This window comes from Arvicanthis niloticus, chromosome 13 (assembly GCF_011762505.2).
Source record: "Arvicanthis niloticus isolate mArvNil1 chromosome 13, mArvNil1.pat.X, whole genome shotgun sequence".
Classification (NCBI taxonomy): Eukaryota; Metazoa; Chordata; class Mammalia; order Rodentia; family Muridae; genus Arvicanthis; species Arvicanthis niloticus.
In genome coordinates, this window is record NC_047670.1 from 9,906,003 (window position 1) to 9,919,665 (window position 13,663).

Sequence of the window (13,663 nt, forward strand, 5' to 3'; positions counted from 1 at the left end):
ACCTAATCCTGGGGAGACTTGAGGCCCCAGAGAGTGGGTAGATGGGGTTCATGAAATGAGGAATGAGGGAACATCCTCTTGGAGACAGGGTGTAGGAGGAATGGGATGAGGGATTGGGGAAAGTGAACTGGGAAGGGGTAACAACTGGGTTGTAAAAGAAAGAAAGGAAGAAAAAAAGAAAAGAAAGAAAGAAAGAACGAAACAAAGAAAGAAAGAAAGAAAGAAGAAAGGAAGAAAGGAAGACAGAGAGAGAAGGAAAGAAAGACGCAGTGATAGCAAAGGAGAGGGGGAAGGAGGAGGTTTGGTGGAGGAGAGATTGGGAAGAAGGATTACATTTGATATGTAAATGAATAAAGTGATTAATAAATAATAAAAAAAGAAGAAAAGGAAGAGATAGTAGGAGCAGAGCTCAGTTTCAACTGTTACTGGTTGACTTTCAGGGATAGCTGTGCTTATGCAGTGGTCCACATATGAGCAACTTCTCATTTTAAAGGGTCTTCTTGCCATGGTTATTATTAAAATTTTAATTTTTAGAAATCAAGAAATGTTATTTCCTAATGTACTTCATAGAATAAATGTAATATTAAATGTATAACTTCTAACATGAATTTAAATATATGACAACACACTTGATTTTGTTTTTGGGGGGAGCAGGGACAGCATTGTGTGTAAGCTTTGACTGTCCTCATTGGAATACAATGCTAACTTTCATGATTGGCATGTACTATAATAAAAACTTGAAAGATACTTGCATCATTTGTAAATAGTTTCAATTCAAAATAATAATGTATTTCACAAATGAATTAAATGAACTTGAACAGTAAAAATCAAATAGGAACCATTCTTTAATTAATCACTTTTTGGCAAAGATTTTTTTTAAAAAAAATGTCTTCCTAGGGTTATTTAATATCTGTGGAGCAGAAAGATTTCAAGTTTTCAAGAATTTCAAGAATGACAAATATAGAATCTTATCAACTTCAGATTAGCATTAATTATCACATGATTTTTTGGACTAGAATCCAGAGTTTACTGATATCCTCTGTGTATGTAGCCATTTTACTCAATAGGTCCTCTGTTTGTCTCTGTCTCTTAAGTAGTAAGATTCTGGTAGGTTCCTATGTGTACTTGCAATATCTGTAGGTACTAAGGTTCCAAATTCCAATTCTAACATTAGTTAGAATTAGTTGCTGGTCATAATATACATACATACATGTATATGTATACATATAAGTATATGATGTATATGTTTATAATTTTTACATATATAAAACATATCAATATTTTGTGATATATATAATGAGTAACACAACATGCAAATGAGTAACATTATCCAAATTGAACTGGCTATATTTAGGAAATATATATATATATATATATATATATATATATATATATATATATGAAAGAAAGAAAGAAAGAAAGAAAGAAAGAAAGAAAGAAAGAAAGAAAGAAAGTGACAGCAAAGAAGAGGAGGAGGGGAGAGGGTATATATATATATATATATATATATATATATATATATATATGTGTGTGTGAATGCACGTGTGTATATATGTACACACATGTGTGTATATATATTTGTGTATATATATATTTCTATAAATATTTTTATTATTTCTTAAAAATTGATCAAAAGAGATAGTTTTAATAGTTTTTAATAGTTTCCATATGACTCAGAAATTGGAGGAAAACTAAGCACAAACTGAAAAAATAAATCTAGAAAAATAGGAACGATTAGGTCCATCCTCTCCCACTGTGTGAGGCGGGTTGGAGAAAGAACACTATGAGGGGGGACTGGGAAGGGGGATAGCATTTGGTATGTAAATAAATAAAAACTTAATTGATAAAATTAGAAAAATACAGAAGAGAATGTCTGCAATAAAAAAGAAAGGAGGAAAGTGAACTTACAGTCAAGTTATATATTTTCATATTTAAAATTGAACTCATAAAAATTTCTAAAACAAAATTTACAGTGAAATATTGATACTTATGCATGTGGTATTACACACTTAATGTGAGCAAGAGGCCAACAGTAAGCTAGTGATCACTACTGTAACTTTTACTACTATGAGGACCACAAAAAGAAGAACAATAGAGTGAAAGAAATATAGTAAAGCTAATAACTGAGAGCATTTGAATATGAAAACATGTCATAATGAAGAAGCAGGATGCACACAGGAATCAGAAGCATCACTTGCATACAAACAAGCAAAAGTAATAGCTTTCATAGCATTTTCCTTTATTAAAACAAAATGTAACCAAAAAATGGAGAAATATATCTATAAAATTTTCTGTAGTGTAATATTTTCTAACGACTGAAAATGCATTTTTATATATAATAATAAACTAAACTGTTCCTAACATAAAACTGTTTTTTACAAGTGGCAGGAAACACATCTTGCGAAGCCAGGTAAAGACAGTCCTCTAGGAATGCGCAAAGTCGTGGCGAATGGATACATGCAGCTCTATGAAGAAATGGAGAGTTTTGAATAATGAAAATCCAATGAAGTAAATTCATAAATCGTTTTATTTAAACCTGGTAGAGGTAATAGCAAGAAAATAGTTTATATTAATATTTGAAAATAATACAGTTTTCCCCCCTCTCACTTTAGAACACCAGGATCATTTTGTGTGAGTTTCTGTTAAAGTGTTTTTATGCAAATTACTGTCTATTTAATCTTAGTAGCTATTAAGCTGTAAAGACTACAAAAACTGAGGAAATGCTTTTCTGAAGTTTTAAGACAAGCCACAGAGAATTTCCTTGGCCCCTGAAGAAACGGTGGAGAAACAACCCGTTTATTTTCTTGTCTCAGTTTTTTGTTATTATCACAAACCCCCATAACAAGCAGCAGTCATGGAGAATCTCATTCCCTTCAATGGCAACTTTGGTTCATATGCCCCTGTGGCCATCTTTCTTCCCTGCTGTTTCTGAGAACAAAGCTGACTCCCAGAGACTTGTTGGTTCATCTCAGGCTGGAGGGCAAGCTATGCAGTCAAGACTCAATTCCTGGTCAAGTGTTCTTTTCTTTAGAAAGAAGGTACCTACACATAGTTAGTATAACAACAGTTATATGCTGAGGCTTATCACAAACTGTTCTCACACTAAATTCTTAACTATGCTCCTAAATATATCTCCCTAAAGCTGCTCACTTGTGTGACAAATCTTAAGTGAAGGTCCAGTCTCTTAACAGAAATCTCTGGTTTGAGGGTCAAAATCCTCAGGGAGACTCTAGCCACAACCCTGATCAAAGTAGTGTCTCTCCAGATGTAGAGAGAGGAGCATTACTGTTAGCCTCTCCTCATATCCATATCCAGCGGATGCTGTGGTGTTCTAGGACTGTGTCTGCTTATCTTGAGTGAATGATGTCACTGGATTCTGCTTACCCATGCAGCCTTGGATATAGTGGCAATCCTGACTTTGCTAGTTTTACATGTCTAAAGGACATTTTTAAATTATGCTCATTACAGTTTTTTTTTTTAAATTATCTTACTTATGTACATCCCAGACATTTCCCCCATCATTCCTCCTTCCACAGTTCCTCATCACATCCCTCATCTTCCTTGCCTCCGAGAGGTTATTCCCCACACCCCACCAAGTTTTCTGCTTCTCTGGGCACTCAAGACTCTTGAGAATTGTGTCTTCTTCCATGGAGGCCAGACCAAGTAGACCTCTGCTACATATGTCTCAAGTTTAACAACCATTCCATCTGGCAATTCTGGAAACCTAGAATTACAATACATGTTATTATCCTAATTAAGTCACATAGAAATGTACAAATAACTTCATTTTTAATAGTGAAAGAATGAACATGATCAAGAGCAATTCACACAGTTCTGCTGTGAATATATTTGCTGGGGAGGCAGGGAAAAATACATCAGGTAAAGTAAGAAAAAGAAAAATGGTACTTTCTTTGAAGGAGTGAGCTATCAACACAGAGAATCCATTGCACTCTACAAAAAGAAATCAGCAACAGGGGTCTGGAGTGACAATGAATAGTTAAGTGTGTCCGCTGCTCTCTCAAAGGCGGATAATATACAGAATGCATTAGTGGTGGCTCACAAATTCCTGGGACTGCAGGTAGATGATCTGACACCTTGACTGGCTTCTGAGGGCATCCACCTTCAAGTTAGTGTGATCATGTGCACACACACACATGTACACAATCTATAAAAACCAAAAACTCTTAAATCTTCTACATAAAAACATCAAAAGCAATATGCAAAATCAAATGTACCTGTATGTTTTATAAAAATCAGACCTTAGAGTTTAGAAACAACCCTTGTAATAAAATAAAACAGAGATGGCAATGATAATTTTGTTCAATAAGAGTAAGAAAAAGGTTTAAAGATTTACATTGATAATTCTGATATTCAGTAAGGACTCCAAAATCAAAACTTAAGAAATTCAGAAGAATTTGCAAACAAGTTAGAATAATGATGATAGTGGTGTCAAAATGATTATAAAATTTTAGTAAAGCACACTATAAAGTGTTTAGTAATATAATAGTGAAAATATAATTACTATAAAATTATAGTAATTACGATATTGACCTAAACCCAATAGATAACAGATATAAATACAAATGATAGACTGATGCACTAACATGCACATGCACAATCACACACAAATATCATCTTCCAGTCTCAAACATACAATGATACTGCTACTCATGAACACCGTCTTAACAAGAAGACAAACAAAGTAAATTAGCCTGAACACTTGGAGGCTCCCAAAGACAGACCAAAGAGCCTACACGGGCTGGACCTAGCAACAGCCCCACCTACTCTGGCATATATGTAGCAGATGTACACCTTGGTCTGTATGCAGGTACCTCAACAACTGGAGCAGGAGCTTACTGTGACTGAATTGCCTGTCTGTGGAACCTGCTACCCTAACTGAGCATTGTCTGACTTCAGTGGGAGAGGATGTATCTAGCCCTTCACTGACTTGAGATGTCATGGTGGCTTTCTAAATAAAATAGTTTCAAATAATAACGTAATACAAAAATCATACATCGTCTTTTAGTTTTCATTCAAAAGATGAAAGGTTGATTCATCATATATAGTGTGGTTGGGATCTCCCCCTTCTCAGATGTGAAGGGGACAGGAAATGGGGGAGGGGATGTGTAAGGGGGGACTAGAAGGAGAGGGAGGCTGTGATCAGGACATAAAGTAAATAAATAAATTAATGAAGAAAAGAAAAATTAAAGGAAATAACTCAATGGTTCAATATTATAGAAGTAACTTTTATTTGCTTGATGCAATTGTCCTCTCGAAGGCTTACTGCTGAATAAACTTACCCTTTCTAGCTCTTTCTGTCTGGCTGGTTCATCTCAGCTGTTCTGCCTGAGAACTCCTCTCAAAGCTGATTCAATCTGGCTTCTCTCAGCTTCTCTCAGCTTCTCTCAGCTTCTCACTGAATTGCTCTGCTTGGCCCCAAATTAACTCTAGCAATTGTTTTTCCTACCTTCAGGCTTCTTCTTATTCAGTCTTCAACTGTTGACTTGCACTGAATGAACTACATGAACTCACAAAGGAAATCAATTCTATTTTGGTGCACTCAATGCACTGACTCACAACTGAACTGAACTGAACTGAACTGAACTGAACTGAACTGAACTGAACTGAACTGACTTCTCAATACCTTCCCTTCTTCACCACTCTTAAATAGCCTTCCTTTCCTATGTTGTTCTCCTGAGAGTTGCACTTTTATTTAGAGAATTAAGACACACTTCAGGAATTTGGCCTAGAAAAAAAGATTGGATATTTTAAGCAGGGTATAACGGGCCATCCTACTAAGAGCATCAACCACAGTGGTACTGACCATAAGCTAAACTACAGGACACATACACACATTCACACACACACACACACACACACACACACACACACACACACAAGAAATATTTTAAAAACACATTGAAATTTTACCATGCTTCCTTCACAGAAGTCCTGTTATCAAGGATACTGATATAAGAAATGCTGGTAAAGAGGTAGGAAAAGAAGAATCCTTATATATTGTTGGTAGTAAAGTAACAACCCCCAAACATGGAATTCAGTATTGAATTCTAAAGTTCAAAATAGAACTGTAGTATCATTCAGCTCTACCTACCACTCTGGGTATACATTCTTTTAAATTTAATCTAAATCAGTAAGAAATCAATAAGAAGTGATCTCATGACGTTAAAGAATGGATGATGTCAGACATCCTAATTCCAGATAAAGTAAACTGGAGTCAGACAGACAAGGAACACATGCTTTCTATCATGGAAGCAGAAGAGAACTTATAGAGGAAGTTGACTATGGCCAGCAGGGAGGGCAGAAGTGGATTAGAATAGGGATGCATATCTATGGTCAAAGACTGTCATATTCATGTCTGAAAAGGAAAATGTCTCATAGAACACCTCACTCCGTAGAATAAAAGCTAAATAAGAACAACATGGAAACGTAGTTGACTTCATCCTCAGTAAATTCTGTAAAAGCAGTCAGCAAAAATTTGAAACTCTCAAAAAAATTTGAAACTCTCTCCTAGGCTACATTTATTCAATTTTGATTACATAGAAGCATTCTGTGATAACTGTTAAAAAATATACCTACAATAAACCTCATGATCAATTAAGTCTTCTATCCTTGTTTGAAACTATAATTGCACAGTTCTACTTAGCCCAATAAAACTGATAAATGAATACATGTCATTCAAACTCTAAATTTTAAAATGAAAAAAAATTAATGATGTCAGAATGTTTTAGCAATATATTTTATGCAAAATATCTGACTATAATTATTTGCCAGATATATTTATATTTAGTGTTGCTCAACCTTCCTAATGGACCAACATTTAATTACAATTCCCCATGTTGTGGTGACCCCAATCATAAAATTATTTTTGTTGCTACCTCATGACTGTAATTTTGCTACTGTTTTTAATTGAGAAATAAATATTTTTGGAGATAGAGGTTTGCCAAAGGGTTGCAACCCACCATCTTAGAACCATGGCACTAAGTAAACTCACTCAGGTTACTATAGGAAATTGATTGATAAGTATCAATTATAGTACTATAGACAGTAAAAAAACAGTAAATTAGAAAAAAACAATCATATATAATATTTCAACTGCTAAAGATGTGAGGAAACAAATTTGAAACTGGTATATAAAATTTCTGAAAAGAAGATTAATAAATTAAAAGGAACTAGGTAAATAGCTGTATCATGTTGAGACTGAAAATATCATTCTAAAATGTTAATCCACAGCTCATTTGATTTTAACGTCCCAGAAAATTGCAAATTCCAGATGATATTTCAAAATTAACAAGTTAATTTTAAACCACATACAGAAATTCAAAGCTTCTAGAAACTGTAATAGGAAAAATCATTTTTAAATTTACAAGACTTGATTTAAGGATGCGACTCTGCTGGCAAAATGTCTAAAATGCTGAGGCTGGATTCCATTCTAGAGGAATCATTGTACTCAGAGCTGTGGGTTGGAACCCTAGCAGAAAACCCTATGCCAAAGAGCTGCATCTGGGAGCCTGGGGCACTCAGGACCCATCACCCAACCAAACCCTGTCCTCCAGAATACCACTCCTCTTCTGCCCCTGGCTTGGTCCTTTTTGCTGGGGCAGACTCCTAGTTGGTCTGCTCCACAGAAGACACCATATGCTGACACATCCTAGAGGAAAAACTGCACTCAGAGCAGCAGATAAGAACCCTCCCCCAAACCAGAAGCCCTGGAGCTGCAGCTGGAAGACCAGCTCACTCAGGACCCATTACCTAACCAAACCCCACCCTCCCGAATACCACTCCCCTCTGTCCCCTCTGCTTAGCCCTTGTTGCTGAGGCCAGCTCCTAGCTGGACAGCTTCACTGAAGACGACATATCCTGATCCATCCTAGAGGAACCACTCTCTCTACTCAGAGCAGCAGAGAATCCCCTGCACTCAAAGAGCAGTTGAAGAAGCTGGACTCCCAAGAGCTCTAACACTACCAGGATCATAGCTCTGCACCCAATCCCACAACACCCAGAGGAATCTGAGCTCCTAGGAGCTCTAACACACTGAGGATCATAGGATTTCAGGATCCCAGAGGCAGCCTGAGTCCCAGGAGCCCTAGCACCCAGGAGCTCAGGATCACAGGATCACAGGACCACAGAGACACCTGGACTCTGAAGAGCTTCGAGACGACAAAGATAACAGAAGAGACAGACTCCAGTCAGAGACAGTGAGTGCAGGTAGCACTAGACATAACCAGATGGCAAAAGAACAAGAACATAAGCAACAGAAACCAAGGTCTACCTGGCATCATCAGAAACCAGTTCTCCCAACATAGCAAGTCCTGGACACCCAATCACAGTGGAAAAACAGGATTCAGAATTAAAATCACTTCTCATGATGATGATAGAGGACTTTTAAAAGGACATAAATAACTCCAAATAAAAAACAAACAAACAAGAGAACACAGGTAAACAGGTAGGAGCTCTTAAGCGGAAACAAAAAAATTCCTTAAAGAATTACGAGAAAGCAAAACCAAACAGGTGAAGTAAGTAAACAAAACCATTGAAGATCTAAAAATGGAAGTAGAAACAATAAAGAAAACTCAAAGGGAGACTACCTTGGAGATAGAAAACCTAGGAAAGAGATCAGGAGTCATAGATGCAAGCATCACCAACAGAATACAAGAGACAGAAGACAAAATCTCATGTGCAGAAGATATCATGAAAAACATTGACAAAACTGTCAAAGAAAATGCAAAATGCAAAATACTCCTAACTCAAAATATCCAGGAAATCCAGGACACAATGAGAAGATCAAACCTAAGGAAAATAGGTATAGATGAGAGTGAAGATTCCCAACTTAAAAGGCCAGTAAATATCTCCAACAAATTTATAGAAGAAAACCTCCTTAACCTAAAGAAGGAGATGCCTCTGAACATATAAAAAGCCTACAGAAATCTAAATGGACTAGACCAGAAAAGAAATTCCTCCCATCACATAATAATCAAAACATCAAGTGCACAAAATAAAGAAAAAAATATTAAAAGCTATTAGGGAAAAAGGTAAAGTAACATATAAAGGCAGACCTATAAGAATTACACTAGACTTCTCACCAGACACTATAAAAGCCAGAAGATCCTGGACTGATATCATACAGACCCTAAGAGAACACAAATGCCAGCCCAGACTACTATACCCAGCAAAACTCTCAATCACTATAGATGGAGAAACCAAGATATTCCATGACAAAACCCAATTTACACAATATCTTTCCACAAATCTAGCCCTACATAGATGGAAACTTTAACACAAGGAGGGAAACTACAACCTAGAAAAAGCAAGAAAGTAATGTTCCAACAAACCCAAAAGAAGATAGTTACACAAACATAATTCCACCTCTAATAACAAAAGATAACAGGAAGCAACAATCATTTTTCTGTAGTATCTCTTAACATCAATGGACTCAATACCCCAATAAAAAGACATAGACTAACAAACTGGATAGGTAAACAGAACCCAGAATTTTACTACATACTGTAAACACACTTCAGTGACAAAGATAGACACCATCTCAGAGTAAAAGGATGGAAAATAATTTTCCAAGCAAATGGTCCTAGGAAACAAGCTGGAGTAGCCATTATTATATCAAATAAAGTCGACTTTCAACCAAAAGTTACCAAAAAATATAAGGAAAGACACTTCATACTCATCAAAGGAAAAACCTACCAAGATGAACAGTCAATTCTGAATATCTATGTTCTAAATGCAAGGGCACCCACATTCATAGAAAAAAATCTTACTAAAGTTCAAAGCACAAATTGCACCTCACACAATTATAGTGGGGGACTTCAACACCCCACTCTCAGCAATACCCAGAAATGCTCCAACATATAACACAGACATATGCTCTACTATGTTCAGAGCAGCCTTATTTATAATAGCCAGAAGCTGGAAAAAACCCAGATGACCTTCAATAGAGGAATGGATACAGAAAATGTGGTATATTTACACAATGGAGTACTACTCAGCTATTAAAAACAATGAATTCATGAAATTCTTAGGCAAATGGATGGAACTAGAAAATATCATCCAAAGTGAGGTAACCCAATCACAAAAGAACACACATGGTATGCACTCAGTGGTAAGTGAATATTAGCCCAAAAGCTCACAATACCCGAGGTACAACTCACAGACCACATGAACCTCATGAAGAAGGAAGACCAAAGTGTGGATGCTTCAGTCTTTCTTGGAAGGAGTAACAAGTACTCATCGGAGCAAATATAGAGACAAAGTGTGGGTCAGAAACTGAAGGAGGGGCCGTCACGAGATGACTCCACCTGAGTACCCATCCCATGTGCCGTCACCAAAGGAAGATGGTAATGTGGATGACAGGAAGTGCATGCTGACAGGAGCCTGATGTAGCTGTCTTCTTAGATGTCGGCCAGAGCCTGACACATACAGAGGCGGATGCTCACAACCAACCATTGAACTCATCACTGTGTTCCCAATAGAGGAGTTAGAGAAAAGACTGAAGGAGCTGATGGGTTTTGTGGCCCCATGGGGAGAGCAAGGATACCAACCAACCAGAGCTCCCAGGTTTTAAACCACCAGCCTGGGAGCACATAGGAAGGTATCCATGGCTCTAGCTATGTATGTTCTACACAGAGGAGGATGTGCTTGTCAGGCATAGGTGGGAGAGGAAGTCCTTGGTCCTCTGAAGGCTGGATGCCCCAGTATGAGGGAATTTGAGGGTGGGGAGGTGGAGTGGGTAGGTAGGCAGGAGTGAGTGGGTAGGTGATCGCACATCCTCATAGAAGCAGGAGGAGGGGGGATGAGATAGGGGGTTTCTGAGTGGGGGGTAAATCGGAAAAGGGAATAAAATCTGAAATGTAAAGAATATATGCAATAATATAAAAAAATGTTGAGGCCTATTCCCAGAGTGCTAGCATAGTGCTAGCATCCTCCAATAACCCTGTCACTAGGGACTCAGAGATGTTGGTATAGTTGGGGCTTTCTGTTCCACCAATGTATCCAAGTTACCTACCTTCATGGTTAAAAATGTTGACTCAAAAATAGGGTATAGAAGGATGAAGATAAACCCTCAACATTGAGCTCCAGATAGCATGTACTTTTGCGAATGAGCAAGTGTGCACACATGCATGCATGCACATGCACACAATAAATAATAAAACCAAAGATCTTTCATTCCTGCATATAAAATATATTTTACAACATCAACAACTGTTGAGGTGTAGTATTGGAATAACGAAAAGAAAATTCTTAAATGACATGGAATATGTTTACAGATATCAGAATACTCATCAATAGGAAATAACTTATAGCACTTCCAAAATTCAGTGGCAGAAAGTATTATCTTTTCATTGGATGGTGGTGGGTCGTCCAAATATTCACATGGAAACCACCATATATTGTAACAATACCTAATTTAGTTCTCACAAATCATTTCCATATGGGTCATTCATAGAAATAAATGTAACATTTAAAACAATGAAATGCTTTAAAAAATTAAAAATCCCTGAAACATTTTAAAGTACTTATTGTGCTAATTGGTATTGTTAATCATTAACAAAAAATCTAAAAGTGTACTATAACAAACTTAGAACTTATTTTCATCAAAATTAAGTTACAAAAGAGGAAAACATGCCATAGAGTTAATTAACTTAAATTTAATGATTAAAAAAGGACTTTTTTTTCACACTACATGAAGTCTTGTATATTTTGAAAGGCAAGAAATACAAAAGTAAACCAATAAAGTGATAATTATGGTATTGAGAAAGAACTGCAGAAAATGAACATACACATGGCACTGGTGACATGGATGACAAAGCAGCAGCTAGTGAAAGAATAAACAGTAGCAGAAGTATGTGAAATTGCCACCCATAAGCAGAACTGAATCACTGATTGTAAAAGATATAAGCAACCAAAACTCAAAAATGTAAAAAGTGAACATTCCTACTCTCTGTGCTAGAGGACCTGATCAGAATATACTTCAATACTCTAGGAATTGAACAGGTAAAGTATGAAAGGAGATGAGTAATTATACATTTTACAATATTTCTACTTTTGAGAATAATAAAATGGAAGTAATGTGAATGAACAAGTGTGAAGTGGATGAATGTTAGAATTTATTTGAAGTATACTGCAAACCCCAAATGCTTATCGCAATTCTCTTGTGTAATGAAGAGACAAAAAGAAGGACCGTGGTTACCTGGAGACGGTAAATAGATCTCACAGACTTACTTAGTGTAGGAAATAATGTAGACTCAAGACATAAATTGGTACACAGTAAATGTAAAGATGGTAATCTGTAAGACTGCCATAACGAAGAGTTGTGCTTCGAAAAGGTGGAGAAAGTTGTGGCCATCTGAGATACTGGAGTTAATCCAGAATTTAGTCTGCCTTGTAGTTTCAAAGTTTATACACAGGTTGAGCTCTGATAATGTGAAATGCTTGGGCCTTAGAAGTATTACTGACTTTGACTTTTCTATATGATGAAACATTTGCATACACATTGTATATATATCTTTTGATACACACATTTCTGAGCAAAGAATTAATTTAGAAAACATATGTATATATATGTATATATTTACATATATATGTGTGTATGTGTATATATATATATATTCTAAATTACATATAAATAAATATATGTGTTTATATATGCAAGGCTTTTAGTTTATCCAAAATGTTAGTGAATATTTATATTTGTTATTATATCACCAATACTCACAAATGCTTTTTATTTAGAAATCCCCAGATGTTACATATGATCAAAATGTACATATAAAATATAATACCCTTGGATATACTTCAGTGGCAGTATCCATAAAGCTGTGAATTTGATTTCCAGAACTGAGAAAAAAGCATTGTGATGAGCTATACACTTAGTATTTGCATCCCAAATTTTCTCCTCTTGGTGTATATCCATCCTACAAAAAGTTACAATAATTCTTGAGAAGAAATAATTCAATGCAACCTTACATACACATCAATATAGTGGATAGGTATTTAGTGTCATATTTTAAAAGATGAAACCAACTAAATATGAATCTCAATTATGTATACTTAAAAATATGTTTGTGGTATTTGTACAATAATATCATTCATGATACTATACATGTAAAGAATAGACTGTGGTTATACAACATTACGTCCATGGGCAGCAGAGAGATGAACCACTAATTAATGAAATATTGAAGCAGCTTTGGAAAACTACTTGTGGAAATTTGGAGAATGGATTGGAAATGAGAGGTTCCTCAAAAAAAAAAAAAAAAAAAAAAAAAAAAAAAAAACGGGGTGGGGGTAGGTATTGATTAAGAGGCTGTATAGTGGAAATTTTGATGAGAAGATTAATAGAAATTTATTCAACAGGATTAGAAAGAAAGACTCAAAAATATCCCAGCTGCAGATCAATTGGATCTGTCCCTCCATTTGAAGAAGAGGAAAGTAAGAGGTAATGTATATTTATGAAGTATGTATGCTTTTTATGCCCAGAACTATGCCAGGTGTTTTACATATGCTATGACATTTAATCCTCATAATAGCCTTGTGTGATACACATATATATTTCTATTTTACAAATGAAAAAAAATGAAACTCACAGGTTATTTAATTTGCCCAAGGTCAAATGGCAAGGAAATGGAGATGCCCT

General features: G+C 35.8%; 1 long non-coding RNA gene across 1 annotated transcript in view; it reads right to left on the reverse strand.

The window, feature by feature from the left end:
- Window positions 1-3,573: 3,573 nt before the first annotated feature.
- Window positions 3,574-13,663, reverse strand: part of LOC143434042 (uncharacterized) — a 44,587-nt gene continuing 34,497 nt past the window's right edge. The window contains exon 4 of the long non-coding RNA XR_013103207.1: window positions 3,574-3,724. This is a non-coding gene — a long non-coding RNA (uncharacterized LOC143434042). The remainder of the gene's footprint in view (window positions 3,725-13,663) is intronic.